The 12,741-nt window shown below is 49.5% G+C and overlaps 1 protein-coding gene and 1 long non-coding RNA gene across 4 annotated transcripts in view; one reads left to right on the forward strand and one right to left on the reverse strand.

Annotated features, from left to right (window-relative positions):
• CTCF (CCCTC-binding factor) overlaps positions 1-1,394 on the reverse strand; it is a 50,122-nt gene extending 48,728 nt beyond the window's left edge. For 2 of the 3 annotated variants that reach the window (XM_061173185.1, XM_061173184.1), the window contains exon 1: positions 1,136-1,392. The gene's annotated coding sequence lies outside the window, so the exon portion shown is untranslated. Of the gene's footprint in view, positions 1-1,135 lie in introns of all 3 variants that reach the window. The other variant, XM_061173186.1, reaches the window with a different exon arrangement.
• LOC133078223 (uncharacterized) lies at positions 127-12,157 on the forward strand. The gene is made up of 3 exons (XR_009697850.1): positions 127-569; positions 5,840-5,939; positions 12,033-12,157. It is a non-coding gene; the product is annotated as an uncharacterized LOC133078223 (long non-coding RNA).
• Positions 12,158-12,741: the final 584 nt, after the last annotated feature.

The raw sequence follows: 12,741 nt of genomic DNA on the forward strand, positions 1-12,741 counted from the left end.
CGAACCCTAAAAGCATCAGGTACTAAACACTGTAGTAAGTTAGCGTCAGGACGTTTTAAAGCGAGACGGAAACTCAAGAGTTGCCTGAACCAATTTAGCCAGCCCATAATCCCGAATTCAGGAATTTGTCACGTCACTTGAGATCAGAATGAAATTAAGTTTTGATCCCTTTGAGATCTCTTAGCGCACAAAGTCAGGCTCCTATCACTGCAAGGGGAATCCGACCCTGGCTCGAGAAAAACTTGTGGAACTCGTGTCCTTTCCGCCCACCGTGGGGGGGCCGCACCGGTCGGATCGGGCGAGGAGCCCGGGCGCTAGTTTGGGGGCGCAGCGGGGCCCGGCGGGGGCGGCGAGCGCGCGTCCCCCCGCCCGCTCAGGCGGCGTCGAGGCGCGAGCAGCTCAGCCAGCCTTGCAGAGGGAGCTCTCGGCAGCTCTGGGGTCCCTCTACTCGCAGCCGCAGCAGCGCCGCCTGCGCCACTCGGTGGAGACGGAGACCAGCGGCGGCGACGCGCGGACTGGGAGCGACCGCGGAGCAGCCGGGCGGCGGAGGACGCTCGCAAGGCCGCAGGGTAGGTTCCGGGACTGGGCAGGCTGGAGGATGGGCAGCCCGAGAGGCGTCAGCAAGGGCCCGACACCCATACTGCATGGAGACCTGGCTGCGCGCGCGGTGGCTGGGTGTCGACACTTGAGCGAGGCGGGCGCGGAAGCCGGGGAGCGGAGATCGCCTCTCGGCTGAGGCCACCCATGGCGGGAGGGGCGGAGGGCAGAGGGCGGGCCGCGGCCGGGTGATCGGTCGGGCCAAGAGCCGGCCTCGAGGGCAGAGACAAAGGAAGGAAAATGGAGTCGCCAGCGCGCGGGCCTCTGTCGCTGCCACCGCCGGAGGCCTAGCGCGCCGTAGGAGGGAGGCCTAGCGAGCGACCGGGCGGGCGGGCGAGCGGGCGGAGGGGGGGGGGCGGCCGGGCCGCGGCGGCGACGGGCAATGGCGGCGGCCGCGCCGCAGCAGGGACGGTAGAGGGAGACAAACACCCCCCGGCGGCGGCGCTGGCGCCGGGCTACAGCCAGCGCCGACCGGAGCGGCCCCATCGTGACACCTAGAGGCGGCCCGCGAAACCTCCTCCACCCGGGGCCCCCTTACCTCCGCGCCACACCCCCCGCAGCGCTCGCTCCGCCGCCGCTCCACCGCTCCGGCCACCCGGCGTCCCCAGCCAGCTCCGCGCACCCGCACCGGCTACCGCCGCCGCCGCTGCCGCCAAAGAAGCAGCTCCGCGCACGGTTTAATCGCTCCACAGACTCGGACACAAAATGGCGGCGGCGCGGTGCAGTGCGCCTGCGTCGGCGCTGCCGGGGCCGCGGGTGCTGATAAGGGAAGGGACGGGTGGGGGGGCCGGTCGGGCGACGAGTGGAGGGCGGGGGAGGAAAGGTGAGGGGAGGGGTTGGCGCAGGGCAGCATGGGAGGCGGCCCCGGGCGCCAACTTTCAAAAGCGGGCGCGATGGCGTCACGGGACGCGCTGCGGGTCGCGTCACGCCGCACGCGCCCTCGACCGGTCGCGCGTGGGTTCTTAGGGAGCCCGACGTCCGGGCTCCCGCTGGGTGGGGCTTCCTGGGCGGAGGCAGTCGCCTCTGGGCGGTCCAGGATCCCGGCCCGGTTGACCTGGTTCCTTAGCTGCAGTCACCCGCTCTGAATCCGTAAGGGAGGGGGTGGGGGGGAGGGTGTTTGGAGGAAGCGCGCGCGGGTCTAGGCGGTGGGGCTGAGGCGGTTCTTGGGTGGGGCCCCGCCTGGGGCCCCGCCCCAGTCTCCGCCCTACCAGGGCCGGACCCGCCCCCCGAGCGCCGCACCGCAGCCCGCCACCGGGTAAGGCCGGGCGGGTCCCTTCTCACTCCCGGCTCCTCAGAAACAATCCAGCGCCTGCGAGCCACGGCGAGCAGGGCTGTCCTTGCCCAGCGGTTTTGGGGGATCTCTCCGCCCTACAAGAGGGCCTCCTAATACCGGGTGTGAGAGAAGAGGGCGAGGGCTTTCTGGTGTGCCCAGGCCATCTCAGCCCGGAGAGGCCAGAAGAAGGCCAGACTTGATGCTTTTACACGATCATAGCAGTCTTTTGCCAAAAGGACTTTATGTATTTGGAGCGGCGTAATTGTGTATTTTAAAACCTACATTTCTTGTTTTTGCCCGAGAGCTGTTAAGCTCTCTGTGGACGGGGTCCTTCAGCCCCTCACAGTGCGGTCGCCCCTCCCCCTCCCTGAGATGCACCTGCGGACTCTACCCAACCAGCAGTAAAATTCCCTGAAGACTGACTGGACGATGTTCTGGTGGCTCAGGGAGGACAGTCTTTGATACTTATGGGAATCTAACTCAGGACTGTATTCTCAACTCCCTTACCTTAGATCACGGAGAACAAACGGACCCATCAAGTGGGCAGCTTCTGCTCCATTGAGCTGATTGTTCCATTAGGAGAATGTTAGCCCAATGTTGACAGATATTTTGTTTTTTTCTTTTTAAAGGAAATCTGGGGGGTTTTTTTGTGTAAAATCTCCAAGTGTTGGCAACTAAGTCAGATGTTTTAAAACTGCATGAGCTGATTAAGCCGCACGTGGGGGCTGTCAGTTGATAAGACCTCTGACTTGGAGGAAAGAGTGAAGAGAAGTTCCAAGGCCAAATCCTAGGCACTCCAGCATTTAGAGATAGGGTAATGGAGAAGGAGACTGAGAAGGAACAGCCAGGAAGACAGAAGGAAATCCACAGAGTGTTGAATTTGGAATCCAAGGGCAGAGAAGGGTTCAGGTAGGAGGGGAATGGTCAACTGTGTTTAGTGCTGCTGAGAGGTAAACTTGGGCCAGAGACATGGCTATATTGAATTGGTCACCTTGGAAGATGAGATTATCATTGGTGACTTTGGCTTGATTCATGCTGGTAAATCAGAGGTGTGGACCTGACTAGAATGGGTTGAAGAGTGAACAGGAAAGTGAGGAAATAGAGACAGCACACATAGGCAACATGAGAGAAGCTTAGCTGCGAAGGGAGCAAAGAAATTCAGGGATAAATGTGGAAGGATATGGGGTTAAGGGAGGATGAAAGAATTCTAGAGCATGTTTTAAAAGATGAAAGGGTTCTAGAGCATGTTTATTTGTCATTGGGAGTGATACAGGAAAGCGAAGCCTTGCTTGACTTTTTTTTTTTTTTTTTGCTGCGCCACAGGGCTTGCAGGACCTTAGTTCCCTGACCAGGGATCGAACCCACGCCCACAGGAGTGAAAGAGCTTAACCACTGGACTGCCAGGGAATTCCCTTGCTTGACTTAAATCAGGGTGAAATTCATGGGAGGATATAAGGAAACTGGGAGGATTGACCTTGGATAGGAACAGGATGCTTCCACTGTGGAAATTAGGGTAACAAGGGTGAAGATGAGTGCAAATGCAGGGGAGAGAGAAAGCAAGCTTGCAGTTTTCCTAGTGGGACTGCCTTGGTGGTATCGGGTACCCATTTGAAGTTTGTGATCATGAGTTTAAAGTTAAACCAGGTGGCCCAGTATGCGGTTTTTCTCTAAGCAACATTCAGCTGCTTGGGTACAGACATGAAGAAAAGGGATAATTTGGTTTCTCAGCACCAACACCCAAGTTTTCTGATTTCTAGTAATAGGTACTTGCCTTATGTGATTATTTACTATTCCAGAAATGTGTGAAGTATCTGGAAAATTTACATGTGACCCCTTTTTCTAGAAACCAAGTTATTCCAGTAGTCTCTTATGAACACCTGAGGACTCAAGCATAAAGAAAAGGCAAACTTAGAGAAAAATTACCAGACACCTCTGGAATATTTGCATTTTGCATTTTTTTCAGCCCTCCACTCCAAACAGCTCCTGGTATACTTAGGAACTATGTACTGGAAACAAAGCTGACTTACACTTTAATGCTTAGCTTCTTTTCTTTCTGGTATCTTTAATAATCTGACTAATTCGCTTTCTCTAAGACCTTGCCTCAAACCATCTTATCTTTAAGCTTCAAGAGTGTCTTCTAGAACGTCCCTGGTGGCGCAGTGGTTAAGAATCTGCCTGCCAATGCAGGGACATGGGTTTAAGCCTTGGTCCGGGAAGATCCTACATGCCGCGGAGCAGCTAAGCTCGTGCGCCACAACTACTGAGCCTGCGCTCTAGAGCCCGTGAGCCACAACTACTGAAGCCGGCACACCTAGAGCCCGTGCTCCTCAACAAAGAGAAGCCACCGCAATAAGAAGCCCACGCACCGCAATGAAGAGTAGCCCCCGCTCGCGACAACTAGAGGAAGCCCGCGTGCAGCAACAAAGGCCCGACGCAGCCAAAAATAAAAATAAATAAATACATAAATTTATTTTTTAAAAAAAGAATGTCTTCTTTTTTTATGTTTATTTATTTATTTATTTTTCTTATTAGTCATCCATTTTATCCACATCAGTGTATACATGTCAATCCCAATCTCCTACTTCATCACCCCACAACCTCCCGCCCCACCCGCTTTCCCCCCTTGGTGTCCATATGTTTTTTCTCTACTTCTGTGTCTCCATTTCTGCTCGGCAAACTGGTTCATCTGTACCATTTTCTAGGTTCCACATATATGCGTTAATATACGATATTTGTTTTCTCTTTCTGACTTACTTCACTCTGTGTGACAGTCTCTAGATCCATCCACGTCTCTACAAATGACCCAATTTCGTTCCTTTTTATGGCTGAGTAATATTCCATTGTATCTATGTACCACATCTTCTTTATCCATTCATCTGTCGATGGGCATTTAGGTTGCTTCCATGACCTGGCTATTGTAAATAGTGCTGCAATGAACATTGGGATGCATGTGTCTTTTTGAATTATGGTTTTCTCTGGGTATATGCCCAGTAGTGGGATTGCTGGGTCATATGGTAATTCTATTTTTAGTTCTTTAAGGAAACTCCATACTGTTCTCCATAGTGGCTGTATCAATTTACATTCCCATGAACAGTGCAAGAGGGTTCCCTTTTCTCCACACCTCTAAAGCATTCATGTGGATAAATATAAGGCAATGTATTTATTGATTGATTTATTTAGTTTGGCTGCGCCCAGTCTTAGTTGCGGCATGCAGGATCTTTTTTAGTTGCGGCATGCGGACTCTTAGTTGTGGCATGCATACAGGATCTAGTTCCCCAACCAGGGATGGAATCCGGGTCCCGTGCATTGGGAGCGCAGAGTCTTACCCACTGGACCACCAAGGAAGTCCAAGGCAATGTATTTAGATGGCAAAAACCCTCAACTGTATTTACAATTATATTTACAACTGCTAAGGTCTGAATATTTGTGTCCTCCCCAAAATTCATATGTTGAAATCCTAATGCTAGATGTGATGGTATTAGTAAGTGGGGCCTTTGGGAGGTGCTTAAGTCCTGAGGGCGGAACCCTCATAAATGGGGCTAGTGCCTTATAAAAGAAGTTTCATAGAGATCCTAGCCCCTTCCACCATGTGAGGACATGGCAAGAAGGCACAGCTATGAACCAGGAAAAGGGCCTTCACCAGAATATGACCATGTTGGTGCCTTGACCTCAGATTTTCCAGCCTCCAGAACTGTGAACAGTAAACATCTGCTGTTTATAAGCCACCTAGTCAGTGGTATTTTGTTATAGCAGCCTGAATGGACTAAGACAACTACTATATTTATATTATATCAACTATAATTACAACTATATGACCTCTGAGGCATCAGTTAGAAGCCAGGAATGGGGTCCAAGTGGCCTTGGAGCGGGCTCTCTGAAGACAAAGATTCCCATATGCTGCTCTTACATGGCTGAGAGAACGCTGAGGATCACTAGGAAGGAACAAAAGGAAATGTTTTCTTCTTGCAGGAAATGGTGATGTGTCCTACTTCATGAAATTGGCCCCAAAGACCAAGAAACGGAAAGCCAAACCAACAGGATAGGCTGTTTCATGCTGGACAGAAACAAGGTGAGAAGGAAAAGTAATATGATGAGAGCCTGTGGAACAGTTGGGATGATAAAAATAAGGACAGGTTTGTTCCCTGCAGTACTATCCCAGACTGCGTCACCAACGAGAACTGTGGTGACTTAAAAGCACCAAGTGATTTAAGGAAGTGTTCTTCCCATGGACTATCTCAGGTTTGTAGTCCACAGGAGTTCAGGGCATTATCAGCAGAAGGCTGTCAGCTTACCACATAGTATTGGTGAAGTCACCACGTTCTAGGATCTGGCCCTCAGCCTCGAGAGTGGATTCCTTCCTTAGGGACTCATCAGGTGCACAGGAGCTTGATGGATAAGCCAAGTGACTAACTGGGAAGTGGACTGGTGCTCACATGCTGGCAAAAGGCATATTCTGTCCCTATAGGAGAGCCTCCTGGGAAGCCATATTACTAGAAAGCTTTGGTAAGCAGTTCATTAGGTTGAGATGTAATTTATATAACTTAAGTGTTTAATATCATCCTCTCTGATGCTGGAGTCAGATTGTCTGGCATTTGAATCTTGTCTTGGCTCCTTATTAGCTGTGTGATCTTGGGTGAATTAGTAACAACTCAACTGCAGGTTTCTTCTCCATAAGATGGGATGATAATTGTACTTTACTAAGGACTGAATGAGAAAATGCAAGTAAAACTTTAGGCATAGTTCTAGGCACCAGTAATCATATAATAAATGTAAACGATCATTATTATTTCTTTTATTTTTATGCGTCTTAGTAACCTACCCTCACTCCCAAATCTACCTTCTGATGGACATGGTCTTTCTAGATTAATTAATAGAATTACTTACTGACTAAGCGTTCCTTGGCCTGGAAGCCATTCTTTCTAAGAAAAGTGTACTTTGTGCTGTAATTCTCAGGAGAACAATTCTATTTCCAACATCTTCCTTAGCTCCCACTATTGCCCCCAGGTAAAGCTTGCAATAATCTTGATCATTTATGTGTTTTTTGGAACTCATTAAGCAAGAGAATCAACAAATGGAGGAGAAATGTGCTGATTTTCTAAGTAACAATGGGCAAGACTCTTCCTGCCCACTTTGGGGGTAAGACCTGAAGCTACACCTGAACACTCCCATTTCTCTGTGTCTGTTGAGGACATGTGTGAGATATATTCCAATTCAGCAAAGATTTATTGAGTACCAGCTGTGTTCAGCTCCCTTTCTAGGCACTGGGGATACAAAGATGACCCAAGATGTGTTTCCTGCCCTTAAACTCAAAATTTAGAAAACAAAACCAAAAAACAATTAATGCATTAATTGTTATAATGAGAAGAAATGAACTCATAGATAAAGGAGCAAATCATTCCCCAGGAGTATCTCATTTCAACTGGGTGTTAAAGGATCAGAAGGCATTAACAAGGCAAAGGTGTGTAAGGTGAAGAGCCATAATCAAGGACATAAAAGGGTAGAAGAGTGTTGGAGGGACAGCAAGTCATCCCATACTTTTGAACTAGGGTGTAGTGATACTAAACCTTATAAGATGTTTGGAAAGCTTTCAATGTCAGCTGCCAAGGCCAACCACTTTCTCCTAAATTTTAAAGACCTGCCCTTCTACATCATCTCCTACCCAGACCACAGGAATTTTTTTCCTTATTGATGTCTGCTTTCTTCAGACCCCTGTAAAAACCCTGTTTATTTTTTACCTCTCAGCTCAAACTACTGCTCTCTAAAGTCTAAAGAAGGACTTTGCCTGGGCCTACATCTCACATTTGAGAAGTAGGTCACTTTTGTTCTCTGTGCTCTTACCTGCATTTTTCAGGTATGCATTGATCACCCTTAAATACTCCATCTAATCTTTACACTTTTCACTTTGCAAAACACCTTCATGCCTGCCCTTTCAACTGATGTTCACAGTTCTTTTTGAAGAGCCAGCCACAGTTTTGTCCTAAGCTCTAGAAATGAAGTGACTTGCTCAGAGTCGTCCAGTAACTTGGCAAAACCAGAATGAGTACTCAGATCTTCCAGCCCCACCCTCTCTCTTCCTGTTCTTTCACTGGCTGCTCAGGGCTTCTCACTGTTCGGTAGCATTTCCATTTTTATAGGGATCCTCTGGACATGATGCTTTAGCTCAGGGGCTGCTTGGGAGGGGGAAGAGGAAGGGAGGTCTATCAGGCAGGCTCTGGGCCTCTCTGCTCCCTCATTTTCTCCCCCTTCTCCGAATTTTATGTGATTTGTTTAAGGGTAAAAAGGTGTCTGCCCTCTAATGCAAGTTGGACACTATTGCCTTAACCCAAAGGAAGAGGTTGTTTTAAAACATAATTTTATTTTATTTTATTATTTATTTTATTTTGGGGGTGTGCACCATGCAGCATGTAGGATCTTAGTTCTCTGACAAAGGATTGAACCTGCGCCCCCTGCATTGGAAGCGCGGAGTCTTAACCATTGGACTGCCTGGGAAGTCCCAGGAAGGGCTTTAACGGGGGAAATTCCAGCCATTTGGAAAGCAGATAGCAGAGGTATTTGGAATCATGACTTATTAATCTGTAACCTGAATAACTGCTCGATGCCCAGGTCTATGCTCAAGGCTAGGGTAATACTGGAGAGAGATGATGTCCCTAGTCCTCAAGGGCCTTATGTTTTGTCTTATATTAGTCTGGAGACACTAAACCTCATGAGCATTAGTAGGTAAAAGTCAAGGATGGAGAAGCAAGTAAAAGGCATGGGCTGCATGTGTGGGAGGAACAGATTGGTCACTGGATATCAGTAAAGCAAGGAGGACTCTCAAAGTTCTGCCTCTAGCCTACACCCTTCTTTTCTTGCCCAGATCTACGTATCTAGCTTCTTTCTGGACACTTCCTCCTGGATGGCTCCCAGGCCACCCTTATGAGCCTTGTCACTCTCTTCCCAATTTGCTTCTCTAGGGCTCCCCCTTTTCAGTGAAAGATGCCACAACCCATCCACCACACAGGCCAGAAACCTGAGCTTCATTTTCTCATCTCCCACATCCCATCAATCTCCAAATCCTGTCCATTCTACCTTCAGAACATCTCTTCGCTCTAACCTCCTCTCTGTGTCCACTGCCTCCATCCTGGCTCGGGCACCGTCACTTTGACCACAGCAGCAGACTCCTCACTGCTCCCCGCTTCCTCCCTCCACACAACTGCCAAAGCGACCTTTCCAAAGCACAGATGTGATCACAAAATTCCCCTGCTTCAAGCCCATGGATGACTCCCCAGTGTCCTGGGGGTAAATCCCAAACTCGTCAGCCACTCCACAAGCCCCTTTCTAACTGCCCCCTCTGGCCCCTGTGGATGCAACTTGCTTGCCGCCTCCACTGGTCTGATCTCAGTTCTCCCTCCCTATATTGTCCCCTGCTCAGGCTTCCATTCCATTCCTTATTTGAGATCCCCGTGGTAAAAGTGCATTTTTAAAATAATTAATTAATTTATTTATATTTTGGCTGCATTGGGTCTTCGTTGCTGCGCACGGGCTTTCTCTAGTTGCAGCGAGCGGGGCTACTCTCTGTTGCGGTGTGTGGGCTTCTCATCGCGGTGGCTTCTCTTGCTGCGGAGCACGGGCTGTAGGCGCGCGGGCTTCAGTAGTTGTGTCACGCGGACTCTAGAGCACAGGCTCAGTAGTTATGGCGCACGGGCTTAGTTGCTCCACAGCATGTGGGATCTTCCTTGACAAGGGCTCGAACCGTGTCCCCTGCATTGGCAGGCGGATTCTTAACCACTGCACTACCAGGGAAGTCCCAGTAAAAGTGCGTTCTAAAGAGCTATGTTTCATGGGGGACTCCGGGGGGTATTTTGAGTATCCAGGCTTTTTCTGCATTAAACATACACTGTCCTTTCATGTTCAAAATGTTTTCAGATCGTGTTAAGTTTTAGCAGTATTCATCAAAAGCTATTTCTTGACCCACTTTTGCTGGGGACAGTAAAGGCAGATGCAGCCTGATTAAATAGAGAACTGCCTGGAGCACGTGTTTAAAATACAGATTCCCTGGTCTCTGAATTTGAATCTCCACGGAAGTTCTCAGGTGAATCTTACAATCGGGTAAGTTGGAAAGACCTAACCTGATTTCATTTATAAGAAACATCCAGGGACTTCCCTGGCGGTCCAGTGGTTAAGAGTCCACACTTCCACTGCAGGGGGTGCGGGTTCGATCCCCGGTCGGGGAACTAAGATCCCACATGCTGCGTGGTGCGGCCAAAAAAAAAAAAAAAAAAGAAATGTCAGAATAGACAAATCTATAGGATCTGTGGTTACAGTAGATTAGTGGTTGCCTCGGGGGCTGGGGGCCGGGAAAGGGAAGGGGATGTAGAGTTCCCAGGGATAATACCTAAGGAGTGCCAAGTTTCTTTTGGGGTTGATGAAATCTCTAAAATTGATTGTGATGATTGCACAACTCTGTAAATACACTAAAAGCCACTACTGAATTGTACATTTTAAATGGGTGAATTGCATGGTACGTGGACTAAATCTCAATAAAGCTGTTTAAAAACAAAACAAAACACTTGGACCGAGCTCTACAAGCAAGGCACCAATCATCTTTTGCAGACTTGGGTGGTACCTGTTACCTAGTAGACTAGTCAGAAAATACTTGTGGATGTATATATTGGAGGGTACAAAGTAAATGAGCAATTGCAATGGGGTGTGATTCCCCTAGTACTGTACTAGGGGAAATGCATGCTTCTGTGACAGGAGCCCAGTGGAAGGGAAGCTTCCTGAAGAAATTTGTGATGTCTAGGTTGAAGCCTATCAGGTAACCAGGCATTAGCAAGGCAAGATGAGGAGTGGGAAGAGTGTACCACAGAGGGGCAAGCAAGCCCTGCGGGTGGTTTGGTGAGGTCCAGTGCAGACTGAGAAGTTAGGTGGCAGAAGTGAGGCTGGAGAGAGGAACACACTTAAAAGCCTTCGTGAGCCAGGTTGAGGGAGCTGGAATTTTCCCTAAGAGAAAGAGAAACTGTAGTGGTGGGTTTATGTTTTTAGAAATCACTTTGCACCATGGAGAATGGACGGAAGAAGGGCAAGATCAGAGGCAGGGAGCCTGTGAGGGGGCAGTTTTATTGTTTGGGAGACAGGTCAATATGTCCTGAAACTGAGTGGTGCCAATGGGGATAAAGAGAAGCAGACAGAATTTAGAAATATTTAGGGCATTTAATTGAGAAGATTCTGATGGCTGGAAGAGGGGACAGGGAAAGAGTCAAGGGTAAGGCCCAGTTGTGTGGCCTGAGTACCTGAGTACTTTCTCCAGAAGTTCTGGAGGAGAAACAGGTTTTGAGATAAGTTTGATTTTGAGAATGCTGTTCAAAAGGTGTCCAGTCAGCAGTTGGATATGGGGGTCGGGAGGTGAGAGAGCCGTGTGAATCACTGGCATACAGCCTCAGCATATAGATGGAAGCCAGAGAAATGGATGAGGTGGTTCAGGGAGTGCGTTTCAAAAGAGAGGAGAAAAGGGCCTAGAATGGAATCCTGTGGAGTGATGTTTATAAGAGGATGCCTGAGGAGGAGGTGGAGGAGAAAGTTGTAAGGAGATTCAGAGGAAATAGCTAGAAACGTTGGTGTTAGCATGGCAATTCATCTGCTTATTCAGCTGCTCCAAGTCAGTACTTATTGAAGATCCATATGCCCTGGGTGTCTTCAGAGATAAGTGAGACGTGACCATTGACATTAAACTTAAACTGTGACCCCATTGCACACCCCATTGCAGCCTTCTGAAACAAGAGGCCCCTTCTCGCAGGTCAATGACAGTCTTCTTTTCCAAATGATAGATGTTCTTCCTGAGCTGTTTGTATAGGCCCGGGAGTCCTTCCCAAGCTCACCCTTCGGTATTATGTAGGCCCAGAAGAGCCAGGTCTGGCAGCCAAGCCAAGAGCCTTCTGTCCATGGGTGATGGATGGCCTAAATAGGGCACTCCAGGGCTGTTTGGGGTTGGGGGGAGCATGTCATATGCCTAGGGTTCAGCAGATTGTACCCACACACCAGGCAGGAGCACACAAGGAAGTCACCCCCGCTCTGTAGGCGAGACAAAGAAGCAGTTCTCTTCCCACGTGCCAACCCATCTGCTTCTTTGCATTTACCAACATGCTTTTTTTTTTTTTTTCTTCTTTTTTTTGGTTCTCTGCAGCGTGGAATACATGAGGAAGAAGAGTGGGAGACTGGAGGAAAGGTAAGGTTAGAAGAGGGCAAAAGGAAAAGAGGGGAGTCGGGGGAGCCTCCAGGGACCACCAACATAATAAATTGTATTCTGGACTACCTCAGCCTGGTCCCTTTTTTTGCAGTGCATGCTTATTAGTTTCTTCTGGGGAGACCCCCAACGATGGTGGCCAAGGCATGGCTGTGGCCTTGATGGACTTGATTGATGGGGTGCTTCTCAGTGTGTCACAGAACTTGGAGGCCCACTTCCTTCTGTCCCCTCAAGAGGCTGGCACAGGCTCCACAGGACAGCTGGGGACAGGCTTTCCCTGCTCTGGTGCATTTGACTCCCGATGGTGTCATCAACCTCCCATCACTGGAGGCAGCAGGCTCTCAATTGTCCAGAGTCGTGGGAGTGAGTGCCTCCCCAAACCTGTGTGACAGCGGGGTAGGAGATGGGAGGTGTGCTGGGAGGAGCTTTGCCCTGTGGGAAGACCTATGTGAGGCTATGTGTGTTGGGGGAGGGCAGGGTGTACAGGAGGGAGGACAAGGGCTCTCCCTGCCCCCCACCATCTCACAGACATGGGCCTGAGCCAGGGTATAGGAGGCCATCCAGCCTGACTTCAAGTCACTGATGGAGAGGGGTTGAGTGGCTGTCCTGGGGTTGGTTCACACTGCTCTGAGCTGGGTAGGGTTAGTGG

This window comes from Eubalaena glacialis, chromosome 18, assembly GCF_028564815.1.
Source record: "Eubalaena glacialis isolate mEubGla1 chromosome 18, mEubGla1.1.hap2.+ XY, whole genome shotgun sequence".
NCBI classification, from domain to species: Eukaryota; Metazoa; Chordata; class Mammalia; order Artiodactyla; family Balaenidae; genus Eubalaena; species Eubalaena glacialis.